Genomic DNA, 27,381 nt, shown 5'->3' with positions numbered 1-27,381 from the left:
TGAATAGGATAAATTGGTGGTAAAACGGATAATGAATTAAAGAATGAACTTTGTGGCAAAGGTCTTTTTCTGTTTAGGCATGACTGTTGACCCTGGTGTAAAGGAACTCTAGTGGTCTGCACAGAGCCCTGACCTCAACCCTGTTGAACACCTTTGGATGAACATCAGTGGAGACATTGATTGCAAGCTAAGTGTTCTTGTCCAGCATCAGTGCCTGACTACCAATAAAACACATCCTAATAGATTGCCCCAAGTACACCAAGGAAAGACAACAAGTACACATCCCTGAAACTATAAAAGAAACTCTTACAAAAGAGTAGTTTTCCTTCCTTGCAGCCATTAAAATGAAAATAAAGACAAGATAAAATACACAAGAAACGTAATATCTATTTATTTTTCCCATTAAATGACACATATGTGTTATAAACATGTTGTAAAAACCTAATAAAATAAATGAATAAATTCCACTACATGGGGACACACATCGCTTCCCACAGACGACCCCAAAATTCTTGTGGAAAAGCCTACCCAAAACACTAACAGCCTCTAGTGTTTTGGGTAGGCTTTTCCACAAGAATTTTGGGGTTACGGCTACAGAAAAGGACAACTTTATCATAATGGCCATGGTGTTGGAATGGGACATTTTTCAGACCTAGCAATACTTATCATCTCTGGCTGAAACTATGCATACGGAATATGGAATGTAATGCCCTGTCCAAGCATGTTTAGGTGCCTAATGGTATTATTTAAGCAGCAGTTCATGAATATGAGGTGTGGTTTTATGTATCATGGAGAAAGCATGTACTAAATGTGCTGTGTAATCGGAGGCACTAGTGGGTAGAACTTTGGAATGGTTAAACCATTGATAGTTCATAAATGAACCTAAAGAAAGCAATTCTGGATATTTTTAAGAAAATATCAATGCATTAAGTTCCAAATACTGACATGAAAAGACTCGGACTATCTGTGAGAGGCAGATTTCACAAACCTCATTCACTTTTCTATAGATCCATAAAGGTGGTCGCACTCTACGGATGCCAGCCTGGCTGTCTGGTTTATTGATGTGGATCCAGCAGAGAGAACAGGACCTTTCTTAAATTTTCTCAGAGCTGTGCTGCGAGTCTGTGCAAATGAATGAAAAGAAAATAGTTTGGCATTTTTAATGAGAGAGAATCCTGCAGGAGACTGCAAGTTCCTGTGTGGTGGAAATGCCTCTTTCATCATCACACTACCTGTCTACACATCCAGTTTAAGTGGGACTCCAATGGTTGCCAAATTACTTTATATATCATGCCACGACAAGAGCAAGGTTTAAAAGTATTTAATGGCGTCTTGTAACTATAAGGAAATTAAAATCAATTGGTCCATTTTTAACTCGAGTTGGGTAACTTTTTGGCCTTTCTGATTTTCTTCACTTTGTTTAATGGACTTTAGTTCTTAAGAATGCTGTTTCTTTAATTTATTAATCAGCCCGATGCTAAACATTTGGAAACTTGTTTTTTTTTTTACCAAACAATGCTTCTTTATACTCTAAATAATAAAATTTGTGTTAATGTGGCAGATTAAAATTCCCTCTAAAATGCAAGCAATACACTTCACTCCTATGTCAGTTTTTCACAGGCCATTTGGTTTTACATATGGATTTTGTTCGCTTATCCAATCTGGTCAGCAAGCAAGCAGTCTTAATGTCTATTTTCTTGCTTTGACTTTCACAGTCCAAATGCCATGTATATGGGAAAGCACCCTTATATTTTATATGATATCTCCTCTTGCTTTGTAGGAATTTTCTTGAGCCCATAGTTGTTGATTATAACAGCAAATTTGATAGCTCAAAGCTCTACCCATTAGGCTACCACTGTCCATGGGGCAACGCCTATTTTTATTTCTTTCTCTTTAAAGAAAATGTAGCAGTATTTTATATTTCAGCAGAGGTAAATGTGTGTTGATCAGAATCCTTGCTCTAAAAATCTCCTTTAAAAATACTGCCGAGAGCTGAAAGCTGAACAAAAAAAGGAAAGTTCAGCAGTGTAGAAGTGGTTTAAAGCTAAAACCTCCATTCTAGTACAAAAAAGCTCCTGGGAAAATGTGGGTCTCAGTGGCTGATTTAAAAAGGGATTTCTTTGTTACCCTTAACCTTTTTTTCTTTTTCTGGACAAAAATTTTTTTTACTTTTTACTTTTATCTACTTTTTTCTTCTCAGCTGGAACAAATTCAAAACGTCAATCAACCATCACAAGGTCTTTTTCTTCCTAGTTTCATTCTTTGTGTTTAAAGGAGAAAAAATATGGCAGGTAATTATTTATGATAATTATGATAATAAAAACAGTATAAAGTATTAACTTAAGTAATAAAATAGACATTGTATGCATTACTGTCTCAGCAAATCATTAGCATTTATGTCTGAATCTCACAGGCTGTAATGTTTTAATAGATGTCGATTTATTGTGTAGTTATACTTTAATGTGTATTTAAACTAAAGATTTCAAGAAGGGCTGAGGTAAACAGTATTTTTATTGTCAGGTTTTCCCTGTGATGAGAAATGGACATCATTCTTAAAAGCAGGCCATTCTGATGTCTATTTTAATGAATTGTGTTTTTGTGGGTGGAAAAACCACAAACTAATTGCAACACAGTTTAATGCTACATTTCTTTGTTCTTTTTACTTGCTTTATTGAACCCTCTGAACTTTCTAGTTTTGCATCTTTATCTAAAGTAAAGTACAATTGGTTTTATATTGGAACTCTTGAGTGTTGCAGTGTAAAAGGTGTTATGTATCCTTTGTTGGGCTTTTTTTGTTTATACATAAAAATAAATGATCTAACAGAATGGCAGCATTGTTTTGTTGGCACCAAACTACTGTATGTAAAAAAGACATTACTGAGCGCCAGATAACAGATGATGCTGCACTTCACTGAAGAAGTACAGAAGCTTTATTATTTACTGCATATCACCTTTATTTGGCACAGATAGACCAGGTGGGTATATTGGGGTATACTGCTTCTACAGTGATTTAAAAAGCACGAAACAGATAAAATGCTATGATTTAATGACTGGCTTATACTATATGATTATCAGGGTGATTTTGAATCCAGTATACCTCCTCTAACAGTCTTATTTATAGGCTATCCTGTGATTTGTGGTGTTTTGTAATCAAAGTTATCTGACCAAAGTATGGTTGGGGCCACCCAATTGAAAATCATACATTATTTTTGCTTTTGCACCCTTCCTCTTCTCTTAGTCATGTATTAATCCCCATGTGCACCTGCAATTTTGTCTACATATATGCCGCCCACACTGGATGAGGGCTGCAGCCTAGCTCTGTTTGGAGTGCTTAAAAACATAGATAGTGCATATAGGAAATCGGTATCCTAAGCACTGGCCGCATATGAACTGCCTTAGACTTAATGCTGGCAAGACTGAAGTCTTATTGGTAGGCTCTAAATCTCAGATATCTAAAATCCTTTATCACATTTGATTTTGATGGTCTACCAATCCAGTCAGCCCAAGTAATCAGTGATCTTGGTATATTATTTGACTCCTCGGGGTACATTTGAACCCCATGTTAAATCTCTCACTAAGACTGCATTCTTTCACTTCCGAAATATTGCTCGCCTCCGCCCTTTTCTCTCTGACACCGATGCTAAAATATTGGTTCATGCTTTCATTTTCTTGTCTCGATTATTGCAATTCTCTTCTGTTTGGTCTTTCTTCTGCATTGCTCAACCATCTTCAGCATTTACAGAACTCAGCAGCAAGGCCCCTCACATTTACAAAACGTACTGCACATATCTCACCTGTCTTACAACGACTTCACTGGCTGCCTGTCACCTCCCGTATTAAGTATAAAATTCTTCTTCTCACCTTTAAAATTCGACATGGTCCTGCCCCTTCCTACCTTAGGGAACTTACTCAACCATATGTTCTCTCTTGCACCCTCAGATCTTCAGGCACTGGACTTCTGGCAGTCCTGCAATTTAAAACTAAAATCGTTGGGTGACAGATCGTTCAGTGCTGCTGCTCTGAATCTTTGGAATTCTTTACCTCAGTCTCTTCATGACTGTTCTACTCTCTCCTCATTCAAGACTCAATTAAAAACTTTTCTGATTGTTTTTTTTTTTTTTTTTACATTTCTCATAGGGTTTTGTGTACATATTGCAAAGCATTCTTGGATTTGTCAAAGGCACTATATTAATTGAACTTATTATTATTATTACCATTATTATTGTATGACTTAACGTACTGGACAGTGATGGGACCATGTGTTAAAGAAAACTTATAATATAATATAAGTATAATAAGAGTAGCAATAGGTCTGTTTGAAAGGAGCAAACTGTGATAATAGGATGTTTGTATAAAATTGGTGACTAGTAATTTAACTTTAAAATATTAATATACACAGTGCAAAAAAGCAAAATCTAATTCCATTTTGTTCATGAGATGTTTCTACAAAGTTCTGAATAAATATTGTACATAAGTGTTGTACATACTTTGATCTAGCGTCTTTCTTTAATTTGTAGCATTTATGATTGTTTACTTTCAGTTAAAGTAAAGAGGTAAATTACTAATATACCGCAATAATATAAGGGACTCCAGGCCACACAGTTTTTGAAAAATAATCAAGTCCACTGTGGTATCAGATTTTTTGCTTTTCCTGAGGGCTACATTAACTTTTTTGGAGCCTCCTGGGATTTATCATCTACATATTACATTACAAGAAGCCTACCAATACACACTAGTTACTAGATGTTCATTTAAATGAGATTGGCAGAAAGATTATTTCCAATTTTATTTAGAAATAGCCAATGTTAGACTACAGGGTTTCATACAAAGGACTGTTCAGTTGAATCAGATGAGGTTCCTCCTCATTGGTTGGTGTAAAAACCTTTAGCCACTCCTCCATTTATGAATAAAATTGAACACTCACTCCTGAACCTGTGAAATGAATCCAATGCCACACTATCATTAGCACACAATTACGTCCAGTCCAGAATTTACCTGCGCTGAACCTACTATGTCGATGATACCCTGCAGGGATCCACCGCAGCAGTCGTTAACATGTGCACCTTTCAATTTAGCTTTTTGTAATCAGGTCACGACTCTTATCATTCACTCGGACTGTTCTAGGTTAAGTTGTCCCATTATAAGCGAGTAACCGCACACGACCTGAAGCCTCTCACTTTTTATCTAGGCCATTCAGCAGCACTTTAGTTCCATTAGCAGTTATGTTTAGTAATAATGATGAGTTCTGAAAGCTCAGTCAGGCTTTTAAATATGTGTTCTGGAACCTTCCCTCTCTCTCTTACAGATGGCCTAATTAGTGAAAGTGAATTTACATGGGAGAAAAAAAAACAAAAAACAAAAAAAAACAAGTTGTGTAGGACTTCCTGTTTAAGTCTACAGCTCAGCATGTTTGCAACGCTTCCACCATCATACTTCACTGTGGGAATGTTTTAAAGATTATATGCGCAGCCCATTTTTCCTTAACAACTTGCCCAGGATTTCACATCTTTGAAGTAAACATGAATGAGTTCATGTACTACTAATGTACATATTAAAAGACAATTTACTGTTATTATCCAAGAATAAAAATTGAGTGGTAATGGTACTGGCCTAGTTCTTAAGAAGGTTGTTGGTTCAAGCCCCACAATGGTCAAGTTGCCGCTGTTGAACCCCTGAGCAAGGCACTTAATCCTCAATTATTTGCATTGTATTCAGTAACAAGCGTCTGGTGGATGTCATGAATGTAAATGACTGTATTTAATTGAAAATGTAAGGATGATTTTAAAATGGAAAATCTGCGGCACTCGGGTGGCACTGCAGTCTAATGCACTAACACACCAGTGCTGAGATCTCGAGCTCTATTTAAGGGTTCTATCGACCTGGCTAGGTGTCTAGTATAAAGTATAAATGCATACTTTAGGTGTGTGCATTAAAAGTCGATGTATATTTTAAATAAAAATAAAGTGGTTCAATACTGTAATATAAAGTGTATATAATTGTTATATGAATGTTAATAGTGATGGAACAGGATGGAATCTGTCAGCCAGCACTCTGATGAACAAGCACTTCATGGATTTGAATTAGAGTGAACACGACACCTAGATTTATTTAGTATTTTACAACAGCTGTTCCTAAATTACCTATCAAACCAATCAGTAGAGAGGCCGACTCCTTTCCAATCAGCCAGCTAGGACTGTCGGTCAGGTGTGACGTTTTGAGAAGAAATGTAATTTGCACAGGCTGAAGCCATGGTATTGCATTTAGAGTAGAAGGAAATAGTCACTGGAGTGAAAAAGGGCAATTCTATATGAACAGATGGATGATGCTCAAGCATGTACATGCACAAAAAAGACTTGAATGGTTGCGGGCCTAAATGCGAAGGGGGAAACACCTTATAAAAAAAGTTTGAATGAACCTGAATTTTCTAACTATTGTGTCTTTTGGTCAGAAAAGATAGAGGGACTGCTTATATCTAAGGCTCTACCTAATTCACGGCAGTGGGAATAGCATCACAGGCCATGAAATGAGCCGTTTCCCATGTAACATGCTATTTGCTGTGAAATTCAAAATTTAAGGTTTGTGTTTAGCGATTTAACATTTTCATTCGTGTAGTGTATGAAAGGAGACCCAATATGACGCGGTCCTAGCAATCACACAGCAACTTTGTGTGACTTTTCAGAGCTGTAGTGTGCTGACAATGTTTGATGTATTTGGTTACGTATTAAGTGTGAATTCCATAATCAGTGTAAAAGTGTGCTTCTCAACACATGTGATCATCTGTGTGTAGTCTATGCTGCACCTTAAAAGAACAAGCCAGTAAAGTATTCTGCTCCCGATAGTTTGTCTGTGTACAGTTGATTTATTACTGTACTGTATAAACTCAGCAAACTCTAAAGACGCACACTAGCCATCAGTTAGACAAAATGTCCAAGATGTCGAAGTCTTAAACGGCTGAAAACACGATTTGGGGAACACAGATGAGTATAATAAGGCAGGCTGTGCGGTGTATTGTAGTGTTCATTAATTCTAGTGATTCATACAGCTTATGAGTGTTATTTAATGACTGTCTTGAAATGTTGCACCCTTGACAGTTTTTAAAATTTCATGCAATGTAATTCTTGGCTTCTGGACTCAGACATTGGTGCCATGCCAGTATCACCTCTGCAGTAGTTACCTGGCTGCTGGTGACCATACTGAGAGTGATCAGTCCCCAGGGTCCAGAAGATTCGTTTATCACTGACACACACCACATGGATCACCAGCTGCCAGCAGAGAGCAGTACATCTTTTCTAATGACTCTAATTTTGGTGCCGATTTTTTAAATTTATTATTTTTTTTTTAATTGATGCACTATTTCCGTCTCAGTCATCCGGAGCTTTAGTCGATTTGGTAATGGGTCATTTTACATGACCTATCTTTTAGACTAGCTGATGGTACTAACAGGTCACATGAGTGTCTGAGCACAGAGGTGTAAAATAAACAGTATCAAATTAAAACAAAACGAAAGCTTTAGTGCTTTACTCGGATGAGTGATGATGCTCCTATAGACCTAAAGATTTTTGTATGTTTCTGTAAGAATTTGTGCACATTCAGTAACAAAGCATTTACTTTGTGCTCAGATGCTGGCTGAGCAGTCCTGGTTCACACCTGACATTTCACTCCATCCCAAAGGTATTTAATAGAGCTGAGGTCAGGGCTCTGTGCAAGCCACTTCATTTCCTCAACACCAAAGTCAAACGCTGTTTTTTTATGGACTGCACTTTGTGCACAGGGACACAGCCTTTGGTTTATGTTGGTTTATATACCAGTGTGCCAAGATGCCACATAGGACACACCAAACTCACCCATACCTTCTTTCTAAAAGGAGACCAGGACCTCACTTGCCCCCTCTGTGGATCAAGAACTACAAGGAAAAATTCACCTCAGTAAACCCCCCCCCCCCACCACCACCAAAAAAACTGTCTAAATTAAGCACTAGCACTTAAAAACGCCATACAAGTAAACTTAACAATTAAACTCTACACCCTCATAGTCACACAACCACTATACACACAAGTAAAGAAAGCAAATCAACCCCCTACTTTGATGTTTAAAGACTGAATCTATTATCCAGCCATGATAATAGCCATAGTAGCTGACATGACAAACAATATACCAGTGTACAATGATTGTCAAACATCTAAACCCAGTAAATATAATTAAAATAAATGATAAAAGCTTAATTGATGTCTGTGCTCTCATAACTTCTTGTGTGTTTTAAGTTTTAATCTTTAGTGCTCCTTTCTTTATTTCAGCTGCCAAAGGCTTGAGCAGAATCTGTGTTTCAGATTAACAGAGATTAAAAAAGAGAGAAAGAAAAGACAAAAGACTTCAGGCTAAAAGATCAATTTTTAATTTGGCTGAAATGTGCTTTTTCGAGCAGCATTGCTGATTCAGAGATGAGAATTACCCCTTTTAGGAGTATTGAACATTTTCCATCTGATAAAATTTTTTTTTTGGTAAATGTAAATTTTTCTTTGTCATAAATTTATCATGAAGGTACAGCAGTAAAATGTAATTCTCATTACCATGTATGGAAAATTAATAACTACTGAATCTATGAAAAACTCGGTAAATCTGCAATTTATCTGATATTCTTAATTTTATACACCTGTTAGCACTGGGCATGGCTGAAAAGACTAACCTCGGTAATAAGAAGAGGTGTATGTTGTCATTGCATTGTTACATGAAATCAGTGTTTCACAATAGATCTGAGTGTATATTTGATGTTTAATGTATTTGCTTTTACTTTGCTATGGATGCTATTACTTAAAACTCTGTAGTTCATCACTAGACTACACCAATATTTTAATGCTAAGACTTACATTAGTAAGATGTCTTGTTAAAAATAGCTTTTACAGCCCCAGAGTCATGACATTAGAAGCTTGAATAATTGAACGACGTGTTTGTGTACATGGACAGGGTAATTAAATCTAGGATTTATCAGACTAAAATGAAAAATCGCAATTAAAAGTTGGCTCTTGGAGATTCATAAAGATCCACAGTGAGTAATAATACATGTGACAGTCCTCTGATCTCCTTCTTTCCTTCTTTCTCTCCAGGCATTAATCAACCTCAAGCTTTAATCTGTGTAAAAGATTGACGTGGATGAGTCTGGGCTTGAAGGGAAAAGCCTTTTCTGAAACTGCATCACTAATATACACTTAACTCTTGGAATTTTTGACTCTCTATGCATCTTTTTATATAAATATTTATACATTGCATTAAGGCACTCTACGACTTCAGTGATGTATAATTCTTAAGTGCCATTTGCAGGAAAGCAGCCACATATCATGATCCATGTGTCCACATTTATACTTCAGTATTGGTATTTTATTCTGAGGGTCACACCCATAGGTCTATTTTTTCCCCAACATGTTGAGCTAAATTAAGAGTGACAGCTGGCTTATCTCTTACTACACTGATCAGCCATAACATTAAAACCACCTCCTGGTTTCTACACTCACTGTCCATTTTATCAGCTCCACTTACCATATAGAAGCACTTTGTAGTTCTACAATTATTGACTGTAGTCCATCTGTTTCTCTGCATATCTTTTTAGCCTTATTTCACCCTGTTGTTCAATGGTCAGGACCACCACAGAGCAGGTATTATTTAGGTGGTGGATCATTCTCAGCACTGCAGTGACAATGACATGGTGTGTTAGTGTGTGTTGTGCTGGTATGAGTGGATAAGACACTGTCCACTCTATCAGACACTCCTACCTAGTTGGTCCACCTTGTAGATGTAAAGTCAGAGACGATCGCTCATCTATTGCTGCTGTTTGAGTTGGTCATCTTCTAGTTTTTCATCAGTGGTCACAGGACGCTGCCCACAGGGTGCTGTTGGCTGGTTTTTTTTTTGGTTAATGGACTATTTGCAGTCCAGCAGTGACACTTAAACTCCATCAGTGGTGCTGTGTCTTATCCATCTGCACCACCACCATATCAGTGTCACTGCAGTGCTGAGTGATCCACCATTTAAATAATACCTGCTCTGTAGTGGCCTGAGGGGGTCCTGACCATTGAAGAACAGGGTGAAAGCAGGCTAAAAAGATATGTAGAGAAACAGATCAGTAAGTAGTAAGTACAGTCAGTAATTGTAGAACTACAAAGTGCTTCTATATGGTAAGTGGAGCTGATAAAATGGACAGTGAGTGTAGAAACAAGAAGGTGGTCATAATGTTAGGCCTCATCGGTGTATGTCTTGGAGTACATTGTGAAATCTTGAGTGGTGAACCTTTACAGGGATAATTTGTGGTTCCACCTGTTACCAGTTGCTGATTATTGGACCTGTTGGATTATTTACTGCCACGATAATTTAAGTTGTTTGCTATGGCCTCCTATTACACAACTACTACAATTTCACCATGATTTCCAGTTCTTGCATAAACTCTTGTTTATCGATGGCAACATCTTTTTAATATGGATAATAAAATGATTGCATAATGTATAACCTTGGGCTAAAGATAAATATCTTATCATTAGATTGATTTAATCATGTTTATGTTTAAATCAAATCCCAGCATTGAAACAATATACGTACAGTAGTAAGATCTCATGAGTGTGTGCTGCTAGATCTTCTGGGTTGCAGTTGTTGTCTTGTTTGAGAGGCTTTTTGTGCCCTGATTATATAGCAGGCAATAAAAGATGCAAATGAAGTCATTTAGTTAATTGAATTTGCCTCTGGAGTTTATCACCTGTCTCTTTTGAAAGATGGACGCTTTAATTCATACTCAGGCTGCCTGGAGGTGCGCACATGCTTATGCGCTTATGTTTATTATGTTTGTTAAAAACTCATTTAAATTCTGTGTGCTGAATGATAATGTAGCATTAGCTGGCTTATGCATTTCAAAGTTATTGTCATGGCTGTGTTCTTCCATAAATAATTTAGAAAAAAATGTAAGTTTGTTAAAAGCACTTATGTACTTTAAATGTATATAAATGTACGTTATGCCACAAAAATAAGTAAGTTTAACACCAAAGACTCTTTGAGAAAATTCAACTGTACCCCAACTTGTAAATACATTAAGAAAAGCATAAAAGTATGTCTCCTTACTGCCTCTTACTGTACTCTTGTACATAACCTGCATCTCCCACAATGCGTGCCGATTTTGTGACCCGCAAAGTGACCGCATCTCGCCACTAGATGGCAGTGTTTTTACAGCAGCGTTTAACTAAAATAGTTTTGTGTTGTTGAGAAATATTTACAAATCATCCCAACATGTACAAGAAGAGAAAATTGAAGCAGAAGGAAGAGAATTTAATGAAAGATGGGAAAGTGAATACAAGTTTGTGCTTCAAGAAGAAAAACCGGTATGTCTCTTGTGTTATGATGCCATGTCTGTGGTATAGGAGTATGATATAAATGTAGATGTACTTTATAAATATACAGTTTAAATTGGCATTTTGACACCAAATTTAGCCTCCAAGAAAAACAACAAATTGTACAAGACTTAAAGGGCAGACTGCAATCACAGCGGGATACGTTACAATTGGTCCCTTGAGGGCCACCACAATGCAGATGTGGCCCACGGTGAAAATGAGTTTGACACCCCTGGCTTAGATAATATACTGTCACATTACTGTAATGCGCAGTTTTAAAATAATAATTAAATTGACTAACTCTGGTCCAGTGCAAATTTGTTTTCCATTTAGGTAACTAAATAACCAAATGTAATAGATTTCTGAGATGAAATATACAAAACATATGCTTTACACAGTTGGAAAGGCTTTAGACAGGCAATAATGAAGTAGTGCTTATGCAATCAGCACAATATGATGTAATTAAGAGAAATTCTGGGAAAAAAAGTGTAAATAATGTAATTTATTAAAATATGAAATGAATTACTGGAGGCTTTGGGACTCCAGTAAAATACAGTAAAACAGTGAAATTAGTAAAACAGTAGTGAATCTTTCCAGAAGTGGGCCAGCCAATCAAAATTCCTGTACCAGCCCACAAAAACAGGATTTCAAAAGAAAAAAAGAACCCAGACAAGCATACGAGGAATTGCTCATCTTAAAAGTAAGCTTATAAGGTTCCACCATTAAAAATGTAACTGGGCAAAAATGGCATTCATGAAAGAATTAGAATCAGCTTTATTCGCCAAGTTTACACACACAAGGAATTTGTTTCTGGCTGTTGTTGGCTCTCTACAAGATACAGACAAAATTATATGCAGACAATGTACAAATGTAACATGCTAGGCAGAATTTGCATATATACAGAAAATAGAAAAATAGCATAAGATAAATAGTAAAAATTAAAATTAATTTCATTATGCCTAGCATGTTAAATTTGTACATTGTCTGCATATAGTTTTGTCAGTATGTATAAAGTGCAGTGTGGCATGTAAAGAATTACAAGGAAAACCACTGCAAGCCAATAAAGTTGTTATTGGAAATAATGTCATTATTATTTTCTAATTAACCGCTTCATTGGTTCTAGAGCCGCCCAGAAACACTGGGATCAAAACAGTAATTCCCCTAGATGGGGCACCAATTCATTCAGAGCATTATACTCACCCAGTCACTCATTCACTTACACCAATTGCCAGTTTAAACAAACCCACCCACCTGTTCCACAACTGGGAAATGAGACTAAACTGAAGAGTACATGCTTTAATTCTCACAGACAATGACTGGAACCCAGGAGCCTAGTGCTGTGCTGACCTTCACTCGACCAACTGGGTTACCATGCTACTCAATTAAACCTCAGTGCTATTTTATTTTTACAACTTCGAATTTAAGAGGTTCTGTTTATAGGGATAGAAAAATTCACGTTTGGGAAACACACCACAGTGGAACGTTTTAACGAGCAGCTTTTAATTAAACTCGGAGGGGTTTGATGTTGCCCTGGAGAAGTTTAAAGAAAAAAACTGTGGTGGAAAATAAGATAATGGGTTCTAAGCCGTAATAAGAGATTTAATGGTAACTTTGTGTGTGTATGTGTGTAAGCACACAGTGATGCAGTGCAAAAATCTAATACTACAAATTCTTCCCAAACAAGTTCATAAATCTGAATGATTTGTTTTTAATTGCACACCAAAAATGTTCATGGTTCTAAGATGCAGATAATTGCAATAGAGGAAACTAACCTTGTAACAGGACTGATTACTCAATTACGGATCACCATGATCCACAGTCTGAAGTGAAGCGAGGACAGAGATGCTGATCTCTAGGCATGGAGAAAGAATGACACTGTCATCTATATGTCAGCTGCTCAATCCACCAGAGTGTTACAACCCATGTTCTCAAAAAAAATAATGGAGAGAGAGAGAACCCTCCAGCAGCAGCTAAATAGGGAAGATGCTATGGGACTGCCACTCCATGTATTCTTTTGTGGGGTCTGATTTATACGGGTTTAATTATACACCATCATTGGAGGTTGCTCGTATACAGGGTGGGTGCCACATGAGGCAATAGGGCTGAAGTCAAAATAGGGCCACATCCCTATTTTCCCCCAAAAAATAATACAAATGCCACCATAAGCACAGGCATAATAAGCTGTACCAGACCAAGCCCTGCATAAGAAAATAAATAAATAAAAAGTATGCCATAGGTTGGCATTGAGGCTGAAATTTAAAGGAACTCCTCCAGCTGAAGTCATTTAACTTAATGAGGCGCAGAGACTGCCGATTATGGGATCAGCAATGTAACACTGTCGTTCATCTGGACCCCCATACATCTTGCTGGCCCACAATGGCATTGCCGGTGGGCATTATACTGTAATTTGAACCCCATCGAATGATACAAAAACAAAATAAACAGACATAAATTGGAGAATTTATTCTTTCTAATCAAACTGTGGGGTTAAACTTGGGGTTTAGAAAGACAAAGTTTATTATATTCAAAATGCACTCCATATACACCATATAAGCAAATGTGGACAACAGGTTATAAGCTCGATGGACATCCTGTAGGCATTCATATGGAGTTATCCCGTCCCCTACTTTTATTGTGGCTGTGACAGTTTTTACAAACCAGTGAAGACTTCTTAAAAGATTTTGAAGTGTGAACCCATTCAGTCAAAAACATTTCATGGTCATGCACTGATGTCAGACCTGTCTCACAGCTGAGGTTCTAATTTATCACAAATATTTTTTTTGGGGTTATGTTCTGGATTCTGTGCAGGTAACTGGACTTCTTCCACACCAACTCCAAAACCATGTGCTTATGGATCTTGCTTTGTACACAGGGCCACAGTCAAGCTCGAATAGGAAAGGGATTATCCTGAACAAGAGAGTATGTCTGAACAAGAGAGTATGTCTGACCTCTATAAACTATCAATAAACAATAGAAAATGCTTTAATACTACTTTACACTTAAAATAGGGCAAAGAGACAATATATATTTGGATGAATCATTAGTCTCATCCAGTGTTTTAGATGGTTTAGATGATTAACTTGAGCTTTAGTGTGGATTTATATGATTTCCTATAAGATTGAGGTCAAATAGTTCATGGTTTTTGTTTGTCCTTAGCTTGTTGAGCATTCATCCCTTGGAGAAATTAAGCTGGACCTCTTGCTTCAAAAATTCTAGCACAGTCTCTCCATTTTACACCAATCGGCAACAACCTGAAAACCACTGACTGGTGACGTGAATAACAATGATTATCTTGTTGCAGTGATCCCCATCAAGGGTTGGGATGTACAGTGAAACCTCAATTTAACAAACCTAACTAACCCTGGTCTGTAAAATGCGATTGTATAGTGGAGACTCTTACTCTATTACTCTGAGTCTGAAGCACTGCTGGTGGCTACTGGAGCAGTGCTGGTGCATAACTAAGCCCTACAACGTGCAAAAATTAAGCATAAAACAGAGAAAAAGGCAAGAACAATGCAAGCCTCCTGTCAAAATAAGGCCCATCACTCATGTAAACAGAGAGACGTGCGCTGGCTAGAGGACAATTACTGAACTACTGGTCTTGTTACGCTTCTTGTGTGAATTTTAAACAGACAGACAGACATTTGGTTTTCCAGATTTTGTCTGTTAAATTAGAAATCTGTTGAATGTAGGTCTGTTAAATCGAGGTTCCACTGTATAAGGCAGCAAGTGAACAGTCAGTTCTTAATCTGGTGGGATCAGGAAAAATGGGCAAGTGTGAGGATCTGAACAACTTTGACAAGGGCCAAACTGTCAAAACAGCAGGTCTTGTGAGGTGTTGTAAGTACCTACCAAAAGTGTCAAAACTGTCATTAGTGCCCAGGGCACACTGATGCCTGTGCTAACCATTTGAAGAAAGACTTTCCCTGTTTCAGGGGCAACTGAGTCTCTTTTGATAAAGGGAGGTTGTGTGGTTTAAGTTTAGTGTGGATGAATTTTAGTGGCTGGTACAGAGCCAGAGCTCAATCCCACCAAACACCTTTGGGATGAATTGTAACATTGATTTTAAGTCAAGCTCTCTCATTCACCACTGGTGCGTTTCGACTGAGTGAGCACACTTAGCCAATAACCCACTCCAAAATCTTTTGGGAAGCGTTCCCAGTGCAGTTTTGCAATATTACTTGTATTTTGTTTGTATTTGTCAGGATTAAATTTGATATTGTTTTCTTTCTGTCCTGCTTGCTTGATTGTTTTGTCACAAGCAGCAAATCTGGTTTGGTATAAGAGAGTTTGGACAAGCATAAATCCCTAATGTAATCGTTGCTAAAGTCTAACCTAAAGTCTTAAACGCTTCATGTACCAGGGAGGCTGGACATGAAATTTTGGTATATTGAACCTGTCAGAAAAGCCACATCAAATACAGTGTTATTAAGCCCTGTCGGATTTTTATGGCCTCACTGGATTGTACATTTGTTGGCCAGTAGCTTAAATTGTGTTCACAATGTGATATTTTTTATTACTGATTGAAACACTCACAGTCATCTCTCTTTTTTTCCTTTAGTTTTATATTCTAAAAGTATGTGGACACCTGACCTTAAATGCTTTCATCCTAAGCGACTTACAGTACTGTGACATTATATTGTCTAAGCAAATGAGGGTTAAGGGCCTTGCTCAAGGGCCCAACAGTGGAAACCTGCTAGTTGTGGGACTTGAACCAGTGACCTTTTGATTACTAGTCCAGGAACCTAACCACTAGGCTACAACTGCCCCTGCAAACCATAGACATTATTGTGAAGTTGACCTCTTTATTGTGACTACGGCAGGTCTTGTGGGGTGTCCTAAGTACCAACCAAAAATGTTGACACTGTCATGGGTGCCCATGGGGAACACTGATGCCTGTAATAACCATTTAGGGAAAGCCCTTAACTGTTTTAGGTAACACCTGAAACACTTCATTGCTTGGTATCCTTGGTGCCAAAACATCTGTTAGGTGTTGTGAAAATCCAGGAATGGCAACTTTACAAAGTGGTAAATGCTTTACTGTCCCAACTTTTTTTGGAATGTTTGCAGATGTATATTAACAAATGAAATGAAGTTGACCAGACAAAACATGAAATATACAGTATATTGGGTTCATACTGTCTGCAATTAAAAGTGAAAGTCAAATGGAGGGGACACAGCTTTTTTTTATTTGCATTTTTCGTACTGTCCCAACTTTGGGGTTGTACATCCATTGAACCACATGGCCAAAACAGGGTGAACACCTCTCCTAATTATTGTGTTCAGGTATTATATACACAAGCATTGGTGTGTTATACTTGTAACTGTAGTAAATGCTGGACTATAAGCACTGGTCTGTGCCACATTTACTTCTGAAATACTTGCGCCACTGTCCAAATGATAAATTGCTCAGTCACTTGATGTGCTTAATCATAGTTTATTAGAAGTGTCACTTGTCTGCTGAGCATCTCACTGAGGTTCTGTTTTATGGTGCTAATGAGCCAGTGTTCCTGTCATGTGAAGTTTAAGTCTATGTTGAAGTTTGGTGATTGGTCTTGCTTTGGGTGTTGCAGATTTTACTTTGTTTATAGAATACCAGGATCAGTGTCTCTGTTCATTTTTAATACTGCCAGTAACAGACACTTCTCATAAATCATTATTTATGCTGTGATTTTGTGCCTGTGCATCAGAACCGTTCTCTCAATTATGTTTACAGTTTGCTGTACAACAAATATATATTATATGGCCAAAAGTATTTGGACATTCCTCCTTAAAACAGAGTTTACCCCATTTATAACAACTGTATAAATTATATAAATGTCATCATATGCAAATTGGTAAAAGCTTTTACTTTTAAATGTGGTTTATAGGGTGGCACGGTGGCTCAGTGAGTAGCACTGTCGCCTCACAGCAAGAAGTCCTGGGTTCGATCCCCAGGTGGGGCGGTCCTGGTCCTGTATGTGTGGAGTTTACATGTTCTCCTGTGTCTGCGTGAGTTTCATCTGAATGCTCCTCCCACAGTCCTCCCACAGTCCAAAGACATGCAAGTGAGGTAAATTGGAGATACAGAATTGTCCATGACTATTTGACATTAAACTTGTGAACTGATGAATCTTGTGTAACCAGTAAACTACCTGTTGTGTCATGAATGTAACCAAAGTGTAAAACATTATGTTAAAATCCTAATAAATAAATAAATGTGCTTTATACAGACATGATTTGACAAGTATGGTGTAGAGGAACTCCACACAGAACCCTGAACTCAACCTCATAAACAGCTTTGGACTGAATTTGAATAGTGATTGCAAAACTAGTCATCTTTTCCAACATCAGTGCCTCACTTCACAAATACTCTTGAATGAAGAGTTACAAATTCACACAGATGGACTCCAAAATCATTGGAGAGCATTCTCATAAGAGTGGGAGGCACTTGCAGTCGCCAAAATGTGTAACTTTATACTAATCCATGGTAAACCTTTAAGAATGGGATGTCTCACAGTAGGGTGTCCACATACTTTTGGCCCTACATGAGACCATAGCCACTATCTTATATTTTAGCATATCCAATTACCCAATTGCATTATGCTTCCTCTCTACTGATGCTGATCCCCGCCCTGATTGAGGAGAGCATGACTGACACGCCCCTCCGACACACGTGCTGTAGTTGACTGCCTCTTGATCCGCACGAGGAGAGTTCATATGCGGATCACCTTTGTGTACGGGGAGCCACACCCTGATCAACACATTATTCCTCAATTCTGTGCAGGTGCCAATCAGCCAGCAGAGGGTAATTGCCTCAGTTATGAGGAGTTCCCTGTCTGGCTCCCACCCTGTATGAACAACAGCCAATCGTTGTTCCCCTGGGACGGCAAAGCTGAGTTTCGAACCGACAAGTTTCGAAATGTCAGCTCTGGTTTGCTAGCGCGTTTTACCGCTGTCCCACCTGAGCGCCCATAACCTCTATCTTAGTACTGTCTCAAAGCTACCACTCGTCTGTACATGATCACTCTTGTGCACAATATTTGACATGTTATGTGTTTCCTTTATAAATTAGATTAAACATACCTAGCCGTATTTACTGCCCATCCTTAAATCAAGTCAATGTCGAGGGTTCAACATGCAGTACACTGATCAAAATGAATCTTGGGAAGTTGAGACGTTAGATGAGTCTGGAAAGACCTGCAAAGTCTGTTTTGTTCTCCTTATCATCTGCATGTTTAATATTAAATGTTTATAAGGATCTGAAACCATTCAATGTGGCAAATACTGTACCCAAAAACAGACGAAAATGATAGATGGAAGCACTTTCAGTGTATGTGTGCAGTGTTCAGTTAATTTAAATGAAACAATGGTGCAGAACTTTCTTATGACAGAACCTCTCAGTCCACTTGCAAGTAATCGTTACTGCAGTGCATTTGCACTGACTGCATGATTCAGTCCTGATTTGGCCCAACTGCAGCTAAGCAATATGGATATTAAACAGGGATTTTTAAAATGTGAATTTGATAAACTTACATGAGGTTAGCCAAGGAGGATAAAAGTGAATTTCTTAGCATCACAAACTATCAAGAGTAGAGCATTATAGGTAATTATTCTTGGATTGTGTTTGCAGTAATAATATGTATTTATAGTTGTCTGGTAAAGAGGCAAGCTGTGTAATTTTGAAGTCCTGGGTCAAGTCATTGTATTCAGTTCATCATACTGCCTTCCTGGTTGTAAATCTCAATGTGATTTTAGACATAAAACACTATATGGCAAATAGTCTGTCAACAGCTTGTTGGACATGCCATTTTTCCAACAGCTTCCATTGTTCCAGGAAGCTTTTCATAGATTTACATACATTTCCGGGTGGCAAGGTGGCTCAGTGGGTAGCACTGTCGCCTCACAGCAAAAAGGTCCTGGGTTCGATCTCCAGGTGGGGCAGTTTGGGTCCTTTTAATGTGGAGTTTGCATGTTCTCCACATGTCTGCGTTTGCTCTGGTTTCCTCCCACAGTCCAAATACATGCAAGTGAGATGAAAATTGTCCATGACTGTGTTCAATAAATCCTTGTGAACTGATTAATCTTGTGTAACGAGTAACTACCGTGTCTGTCATGAATGTAACCAAAGATGACGTTAAAATCCAAATAAACAAACATACACTTCCAAAGTGTGTCCATGGGTATTAATGCCTATTGAGTCAATGAAGCATTTGTGTGGTCAGGTATTAATGTTAGTTGATAAGATTTGATTCCTTATTAGTGTTGAGATCAGAGCTTTGTGCAGGTCACTGTTCCTGTTTTAGCATGAGTGTGCTTTCACAGTTGGTGTGGAGAAACTTCAAAGTTGAATTTATTTTTAATAATTAGATACCCCTTGTTTGCAATGGCTGTCACTGAAACACCTGTACCCAATAGGTGGTGTCCATATGCTTTTGGCTGTAAGGTGTGTCTGTTTAAAGCTCTGCAGGTTGGAATGCAGAGGTTTAACCTTATTTCCCCTTTTAAGATTCTACTTTTGTTTGACCTTATTTACCCTTTTAAAACTTTACTTTCTGTCACACCTTTAGGGTTTAAAAGGAAAAAAAATGTAACCGAAATGTTAAAATTCTAATAAATAAACAACCAAGACATAATTGGTGAAAAGGGAAGACTGCCAAAAAGGTAAAACATCTTCACTACATTTGGTGGCATCATGGAGCAGCAGTGTGCCAGTCTATTTTTGGGGATTTCTACCATAACAAGTAGACAAGCAAATATAAATGTTATGGCCAAAAGTATTTGGACTTATTGACAAGTTCACCCCATTGATGACAACTGTGTAAATTAGATACATGTAGTCATATGCAAATTAGTAATTTCTTTTAAATGTGACTTTGTGGATTCAGTGATAACATTTACAGCTTTTTATAAACAAGCAGGACTTACAGAGGTGCTTTCTCAGTAAACATTTCCTTAATCTAGTACAAGTACTCAACCATCTCAAAACATAAAACAGCTGGAACCCAGTTTGAACAATGATGCATAGATAGAGCAGTGGGTTTTTAAAAGATTAAGATATTAAATGCAAGGTAGGTTTCCATTCCAAGTACTTAGCTCAGGGATTGATCTTGAGATGGCTTTTGAGGTGTTCAAACTAACAGATGGGAAAGTTCATTCCACCAGAGAACAGGGGTGAGGATCAAACCTAGTTCCCCAGAGTAAATGTCATACTGCAACAGCTGTGCCATCATCCTTTAATAAAGAAATAAATATTTAAAGTTTATTTATTAGGATTTTAACGTCATGTTTTACACTGTGGTTACATTCATGACAGAAACGGTATTTACTCATTACACGAAATTCATCAGTTCACAAGTTTAATGTCAAACACAGTCATTGCCAATTTTGTATCTTCAGTTCACCTCACTTGCACATCTTTGGACTGTGGGAGGAAACTGGAGCTCCCGGAGGAAACCCACACAGACATGCAAGAGAGAACATGCAAACTCCTAATAGAAAGGACCTGGGGATTGAACCCAGGACCAACTTGCTGTGAGATGACAGTGCTACCCACCGAGCCACCGTGACGCCCACTTTTAATATTAGTTATGTACACTGCTGTGAAGAAATTTGAACCTAATTTTTGCAATGCTGCCTTAAACCTGATTAGGTCTGATCTGCAGGATTTAATTCTCACATTATCTCTATTGTTATAAGTCATGACTTAAAAGGAAATGTTATGCTCTAGCTTTTGCGTATGTACATGTACAGAGATTTTCTATAGTTGGAAGCAAATAATTTGTTTTCTATATATATTTTTGATTATTAAATATGGTTGTAGACACCAGTCAGTAAAAAATGCAGATGAACCACGTGAACCCAATAATCTGAAGTCGTTTCAGAAAGTTTCTTATTTTAGATAAATTAAAAGTGAGTCTTAGGTCTAAGTTAGTTAAACGTTGAGCATCATTATTCAATATTGCTAGCTATTTTTCATCGACCTTTTAAGTGCTACAGCAGCCAACTTTTTGCAATCAGCTTTTAAAATACAAATTCTCAAACCATCCTGTGCATGGGCCAGTCAGTAAAGATTACTTTAGGACAGACTTACTGATAATAGGTATAAACTCCTGTCTGCAACATCGTCTTCTAGCACAAAAGACCAGACCACAGTGGACATAAAAGGACACAAAATACCATTATCTGTGACTTTGACTCTTCTAGTTTGCACTTCTTTAAGTGGCAGAAAAAAATTGTAGATTGTGCCTAAGCTGTCTGCAGGAAAAAAAAGATCTCTCTATGGAAGAAGGTGCATTCAAAAGCTTTTACCCAGGATTAATGCTATTAGAACAAGCTTAAATCCTGGAGTAGTTTTCCAAGTGGATGATTTTCTGGTGTCTCAGTGATCATTCAACAAAGTTCAAGCAGATGTTCACGTTGTAAACTGATTAGGAATAAAAGCCACACATGGGTTACACACGTAGTTAGGTGCTAAACACTGCCCTACTTCAGTATTTAAATTGGCGTCGTCTCCTTTTCAGTAAAATAGTTAGATGATTTCATGAACATGACTGTGTTTAGTGTATTTCAATGGCCTCCCTAGTCACCAGTCCTGACTCTGTTAGAGCACTTCTGGTCTGTGGTGAAACAGCACATTCACAGCATTCAGGTGAATAAAATGAAACACATAAAATAAATGGTAAACTTATCCACAAAATGGGAATTTGTCCGCATAAAGCCAAAATAGCATTTTAATAATAATTTTTGTAAGAGAATGTCTTGTTCACTATCAACTAGTTTATACCAGGGGTGTTCAGTGGCACAGAACCTTAAGTTTGGTGTGGAGGAACTCCAGATCTGTTGATCCATGATTAAGAACATATCCTTTATTTATTTTATTTTTTTTACACCTGTTGGCAATGGGCGTTGACGAAGCACCCGAGATCAGTGAAGGGTGTCCACATATTTTGCCCATATTCTCTTTAATTTACTTATACCTGCACTCATTCTCCACAAACCTCTGAAGAATGAATCACAAACGAAGGCGGACTTGAGCATTTTACTGAGCAGCAGATGAGACGTGATGTATAATAAAAATAAAAATAAGGGAAAATCTTTTATTAGACTGGATGAGTTTAAAAAGCCATAAAAGAAGGATCAAACACAGGTTCTACCTTATCTAACTTTAATTAAAGATAAGGCACACAGGATATTTCTCATTCTGAAGACGAATCTTTCCGTGTTTACCATGGACTTAAATACATTAAGTGCAAGGCTGGATTCACACATACCTCTGCTATGTGGATCATTTATTAATTCAGCATCCAGGATAGATCTTGAGATCCTTCACACTGCAAGGCTAAGTGAGATGGGCTTGCGATTCATAAATGTCCCAGAAGCAGCGCTGCCTCGAGTTTTGGTGTTTGAACTTTTCTTTTACTGCAAAGCATGCACTTCTTAGCGAAACACTCAAAACCTAAAGATGAAAAAATAATTCGTCATTATTAGTATTGTGCATTAAAATAATAGTTCTAACAATTAACATTTGCAGCTTCTAGTAGATGCTTTTATTTAAAACGACTTACAATTATAACTGAATACAATTTGCGCAACTGAGGGTTAAGGGCCACTAAGCTACCACTGCCTATTGCCTTTGTTAAGTAAGATTCAGTAACTATGACAGTGATGGTTTAACTAATAAACATGTGTGGGTGTGGTCCATACAGCAAGAACTGATGACACTAGAATAATTGTACACTAAGCAAAACATAGTTAACTTTTTAACTTTAGTTCTATTTATAAATAAAACCAAATGGTCCAAAATGTTTAAAAATTATGTGGACTAATTGTTGACACGACCTACTGATAGCAAGAGTATAAAATCAAATATAAATTAATTAAATGCATCAAATTTTAAGGCAACTGTTTAGGCAAGGAGCAGCACCTTGGATCTCTGGGTAGCACTGTCGTCTCATAGCAAGAAGGTCTTGGGTTTGACTTCCAGGTGTAACAGTCTGGGTCCTTTCTGTGTGGAGATGGCATGTTCTCTCTGTGTCTGTGTGGGTTTCCTTCGGGTGTTCCAGTGTCCTCCTACAGTCCAAAGATATGCAAGTGAGCTGAATTGGAGAAACAAAATTGTCTGTGATGGTGTTTGACATTGAACTCAAAAGCCTTGGACTGAATGGACCTTTATTCACAGATTTGGAGCATATTAATATATTTCAACCCAGTACCTTTAGGGTTATTTTGAATGGGATTTCCAACAGGCTTATGATCAGGTGTCAACATATGTTAGGAAGATCTGTATTGAGTTTAGTTATTATTGTCAGCAATTTTGTTGGACCCCTCCAGTGATTGATGTATTTATTTTTTCCTTCATTTGCCACACTACCACATGTGCTCTCGGGTTTCTCAGCATCAGTCCCGGAAGCCCACCATCCTGCAGAGTTTAAGTTTTCTCTGCTTTCAACACACGAGGTCCAGCTTATGGAGGGTTTGATAACTGGCTCATGAGTTGCATGAGTTTTGTCAGATAAAGCGGGGAAACTGCAGGGCAGTGGGACTCCGGAGCTCCAGACTCCAGATTTTGAACAATCTGGGCTACTTGACTGCCCACTGCTTTCAATATCTAGGCTGAAAATGCGTAGTGAGTACAACAATCACACAATTCATCAACATGTTGCTCTTCTTCTTTGAGGAACAGTAATCAACTGGGACTACCCACATGCCAAAACTGCACACACACACAAATGACTTCTTTTTATTTTGGGACCTTAATTAATCAGGGCCTCTGTTGTACCCAAATGAAAAGTTTATGTTGAAGTCTTTCAAAGTGTAAATACTAATGTCCTTTTTTTCCCTAGGGAGAAAATAAAATAAATAAGCAGGGTATTAACAAAAGTCTGCACGCAATCAGAAAACAATAAGAATGTCAGCACAGTTTGCTCGGTGTATTGTGTAGCCGAAAAATAATTAACCCTGCCAGAAATATTTGACTTCATACAGCAAGTAAATAAAAGAAATTATCTTTTTCCCTCAGGATAAACTCAGTTCTCATTTTTCTTCAGCGCCAACTTAGTCTGCACCTACGCTGGATTCACAGCTTCCTTGTTTTTCCTTCAAATAAGAAAGAAAAAGCAGGGTGGGAAACAATACAACTGATCTTAAGTAAAAAAAAGAAACTATGTATGCTTGCAGGTAGGCAACACTGACAATTTGACTCACATTTGGTTCTCCACTTCTCACTTTACCAGCCTACACAGTTTCTTCACACATTCAGAATGCTGAGCAGGTTGGTGAAAAGTGCTCTGGTGACAGAGGTGCCATCCTGCAATATGATGAATGCCAATAAAAGATGGCAATCTGGTCTAGGCCCAGCAGCTAAATATATTAAAAAAAAAACACTAATGATGCCTGCTACAGGGGAAACGAGAGCCTTATAAGCACACGTACTTATGAACACCTGAGAATACACACTCAGATACACACATACACAATGCTTCTCTTCTTCTGCCTGTAGGAATATGTGTATTTAAAATAGTGCAGTATTAACATAGAGCTACACAACTGTGCCAGATATACAGGTCTGGATAACAAGGACAACAATAGAGCGGTGCAACACTGCTGTGACCTCACAAAGACTGCCTTTTATGCACCAGTAATTACTTTCCATCGCATGGACGATGCTGTCTAAGAAATTTCAGCACTGTATTTTAAATGTACTTGTGTAGAATTTGCCCTGGTATTCTTGGGATTTTAATCATTGCTGAAACTGTTCAATTTCTGACTAAATGATCATCAAAGTATGTAGATCCATGACCATGAGCTTGTTGGACTCCCATTTATAAAATCAAGGCCATTTATATGCAACTATAAAAGCCTTCACCTTTTGGGAAGGCTTTCAACATTTCTCAGTGTATCTGTATAAGGTTAGACACCAATATTGGATAAGAAAGTCTCACAAAAAGGTTCCAATCTTAAAAGTTCAGTTGGGTTGAGGTCAGGGCTCCAAGGAGGTCACTGGAGTCCCAGTACACCAAACTAGTCCTCCCATGTTTTTATCAACACAGTTATTCTGGAACCGGGAACTCTTGTCACCAAGGTGGGAGCTTATCTATTTTTCATAAAGGATTTTATACACCTTAATTTATTTACTCTCTTCTGTGTGTGTGTGTGTAATACATTTTGTAAGTGTACATTTTAACAGCTTATAGTGTGTCGAGGAACTGCAGCACCTCCTGCTTAGAGCTTTGAGTTATAATCAGTTGTTAAAGGAGGACCAAGACCTGGAAAATGAGCCAGTTATGCTGTGGATTAGTTTGTTCTCCAGGGATTCAGTTTGTGTCTGTGTGTGTGTCCAAAAAACTCGACTGTAAACCCCAGCTTCAGAGATAATGCTGGAACTAAAGAATCAAACCAAAAGCCGTCCTTTTTTTTTAGAAGTAGACAAAGAATGGAATGGTTTTTGTGGCCAATAATATTCTATTTACTGTCAGTTATTTACTTCTAATTGAAGCAATCAGTTTAGTTTAAGTGCCACTGGAGGCAAGGTCTGAGCCCAAACCATGGATCTGTGCAATACTTTTTCTTGCCACCACACTACCCTTTTGGTATTTAATACACAAACTGAAGTTTGGACAGTAAGAAATTGTAAATTTAAGCAAAATGTCCAGAATTTTGGACCTGAATTCAGATAAAAGAGCACAAAATGCTTTATGCTCATTCAAAAGTTGATGACTGCAATAGGTTCTAAACAAATTGTTACAGGGGCTTGTTTACTTCTGTTATGACACCTTTCATTTAAATATCTATATGTCTATAATCATTTGAAAATAAGGACACCAAATGTTGTAGTTGCTTGATATACAATAACACTTCATCTGCTCTACAGTCAGCTGTCTCTGTTGTTGTATATTGAGCCACATGTTTTTTTTAATGGAAGACAGGCCTGGACTGCAGTCAGGCCAGTTCAGCACCTGCACTCTCTTATTTCAAATCCACACTGTTGTAACACAGACAGAATGTGGCTGGAATTGCCTTGCAGAAAAACAAGGGACTTTCTTTTTTAAGAAAAAGACACCACCCCCAAAGGCAAATTTTCCAGTCTCACGTAGCCCCTGTCTCAATTTTTTTTAAACATCAAATGAAAAAAATTTAAGTTTTTCCAAAAATCTAAAAATCGATTCAACATTTGACCTACTGTTCCAACTTTTTTTTTAAAGTTTGTAGAACTTATAGCCGTACTATCTATGATTATGATATATCAATACTATATAATTATATAATTCACATATAACTATATATTACAACTATCTTATAAAAACACAGAACTGGCACATTAGTAGTTAGAAAGATAAAGAGATGGGTGTAATAAATGAGATACAGTATTAAAATGGAAAATAGAGGAAAAACTGCCAATGTCTTCTTTCCCATTGGTGCCTATAGTCAGTAAGCTAGTTTTTACCAATCTCTTACCCAGCAGCACAAATAGTACACTCAAGATGAAAGTTGCTATTATGGTGGGTATCAGGGTCAGCAATTTGAAGCACCCTCCAAGTGCCAGCACTCCACAATCAAGTTCCCTCAGACTGAATCAAGTATTTTCTCTTCATCTTCTGCTATGAAGCAATTGCTGAAAGCTATACATCACTGAGCACCTAAAATTCTTCTTACTATTTGTGCCATGCACCTTAAAAAGGCACCATGCATCTCCTGATGATCCACTTCCACGTGCCTTCATATCTTTCAAATGTTATACTGCATATACCAATGCCTGTGTGTAGAAGAATTCACCTCATGGTGTTAACAATCTGTAGCTAACACTCTTTTATATGTTAAGAATGAAGATGTTTAGATTATGATTTTAAGAATTTTAAGAATTTATTTTAGCTTAATAGAGCTATCCTTATTATCATCTTAATATTATAATACAGAGTAATGACAGAGATCATGCCTTGTGGTCCCACACATTTACCTCAGACAAAATTATTAAGCAAAAGATGACACGTCTGCTTTTTTATCTGACAGAATAAGTTTAACTTGCTGGTTATGTAACAGG

The sequence above is a fragment of the Trichomycterus rosablanca genome, chromosome 23 (assembly GCF_030014385.1).
Source record: "Trichomycterus rosablanca isolate fTriRos1 chromosome 23, fTriRos1.hap1, whole genome shotgun sequence".
NCBI classification, from domain to species: Eukaryota; Metazoa; Chordata; class Actinopteri; order Siluriformes; family Trichomycteridae; genus Trichomycterus; species Trichomycterus rosablanca.
The sequence above is the reverse complement of the archived record's forward strand: the minus strand, read 5'-3'. Positions refer to the sequence as shown.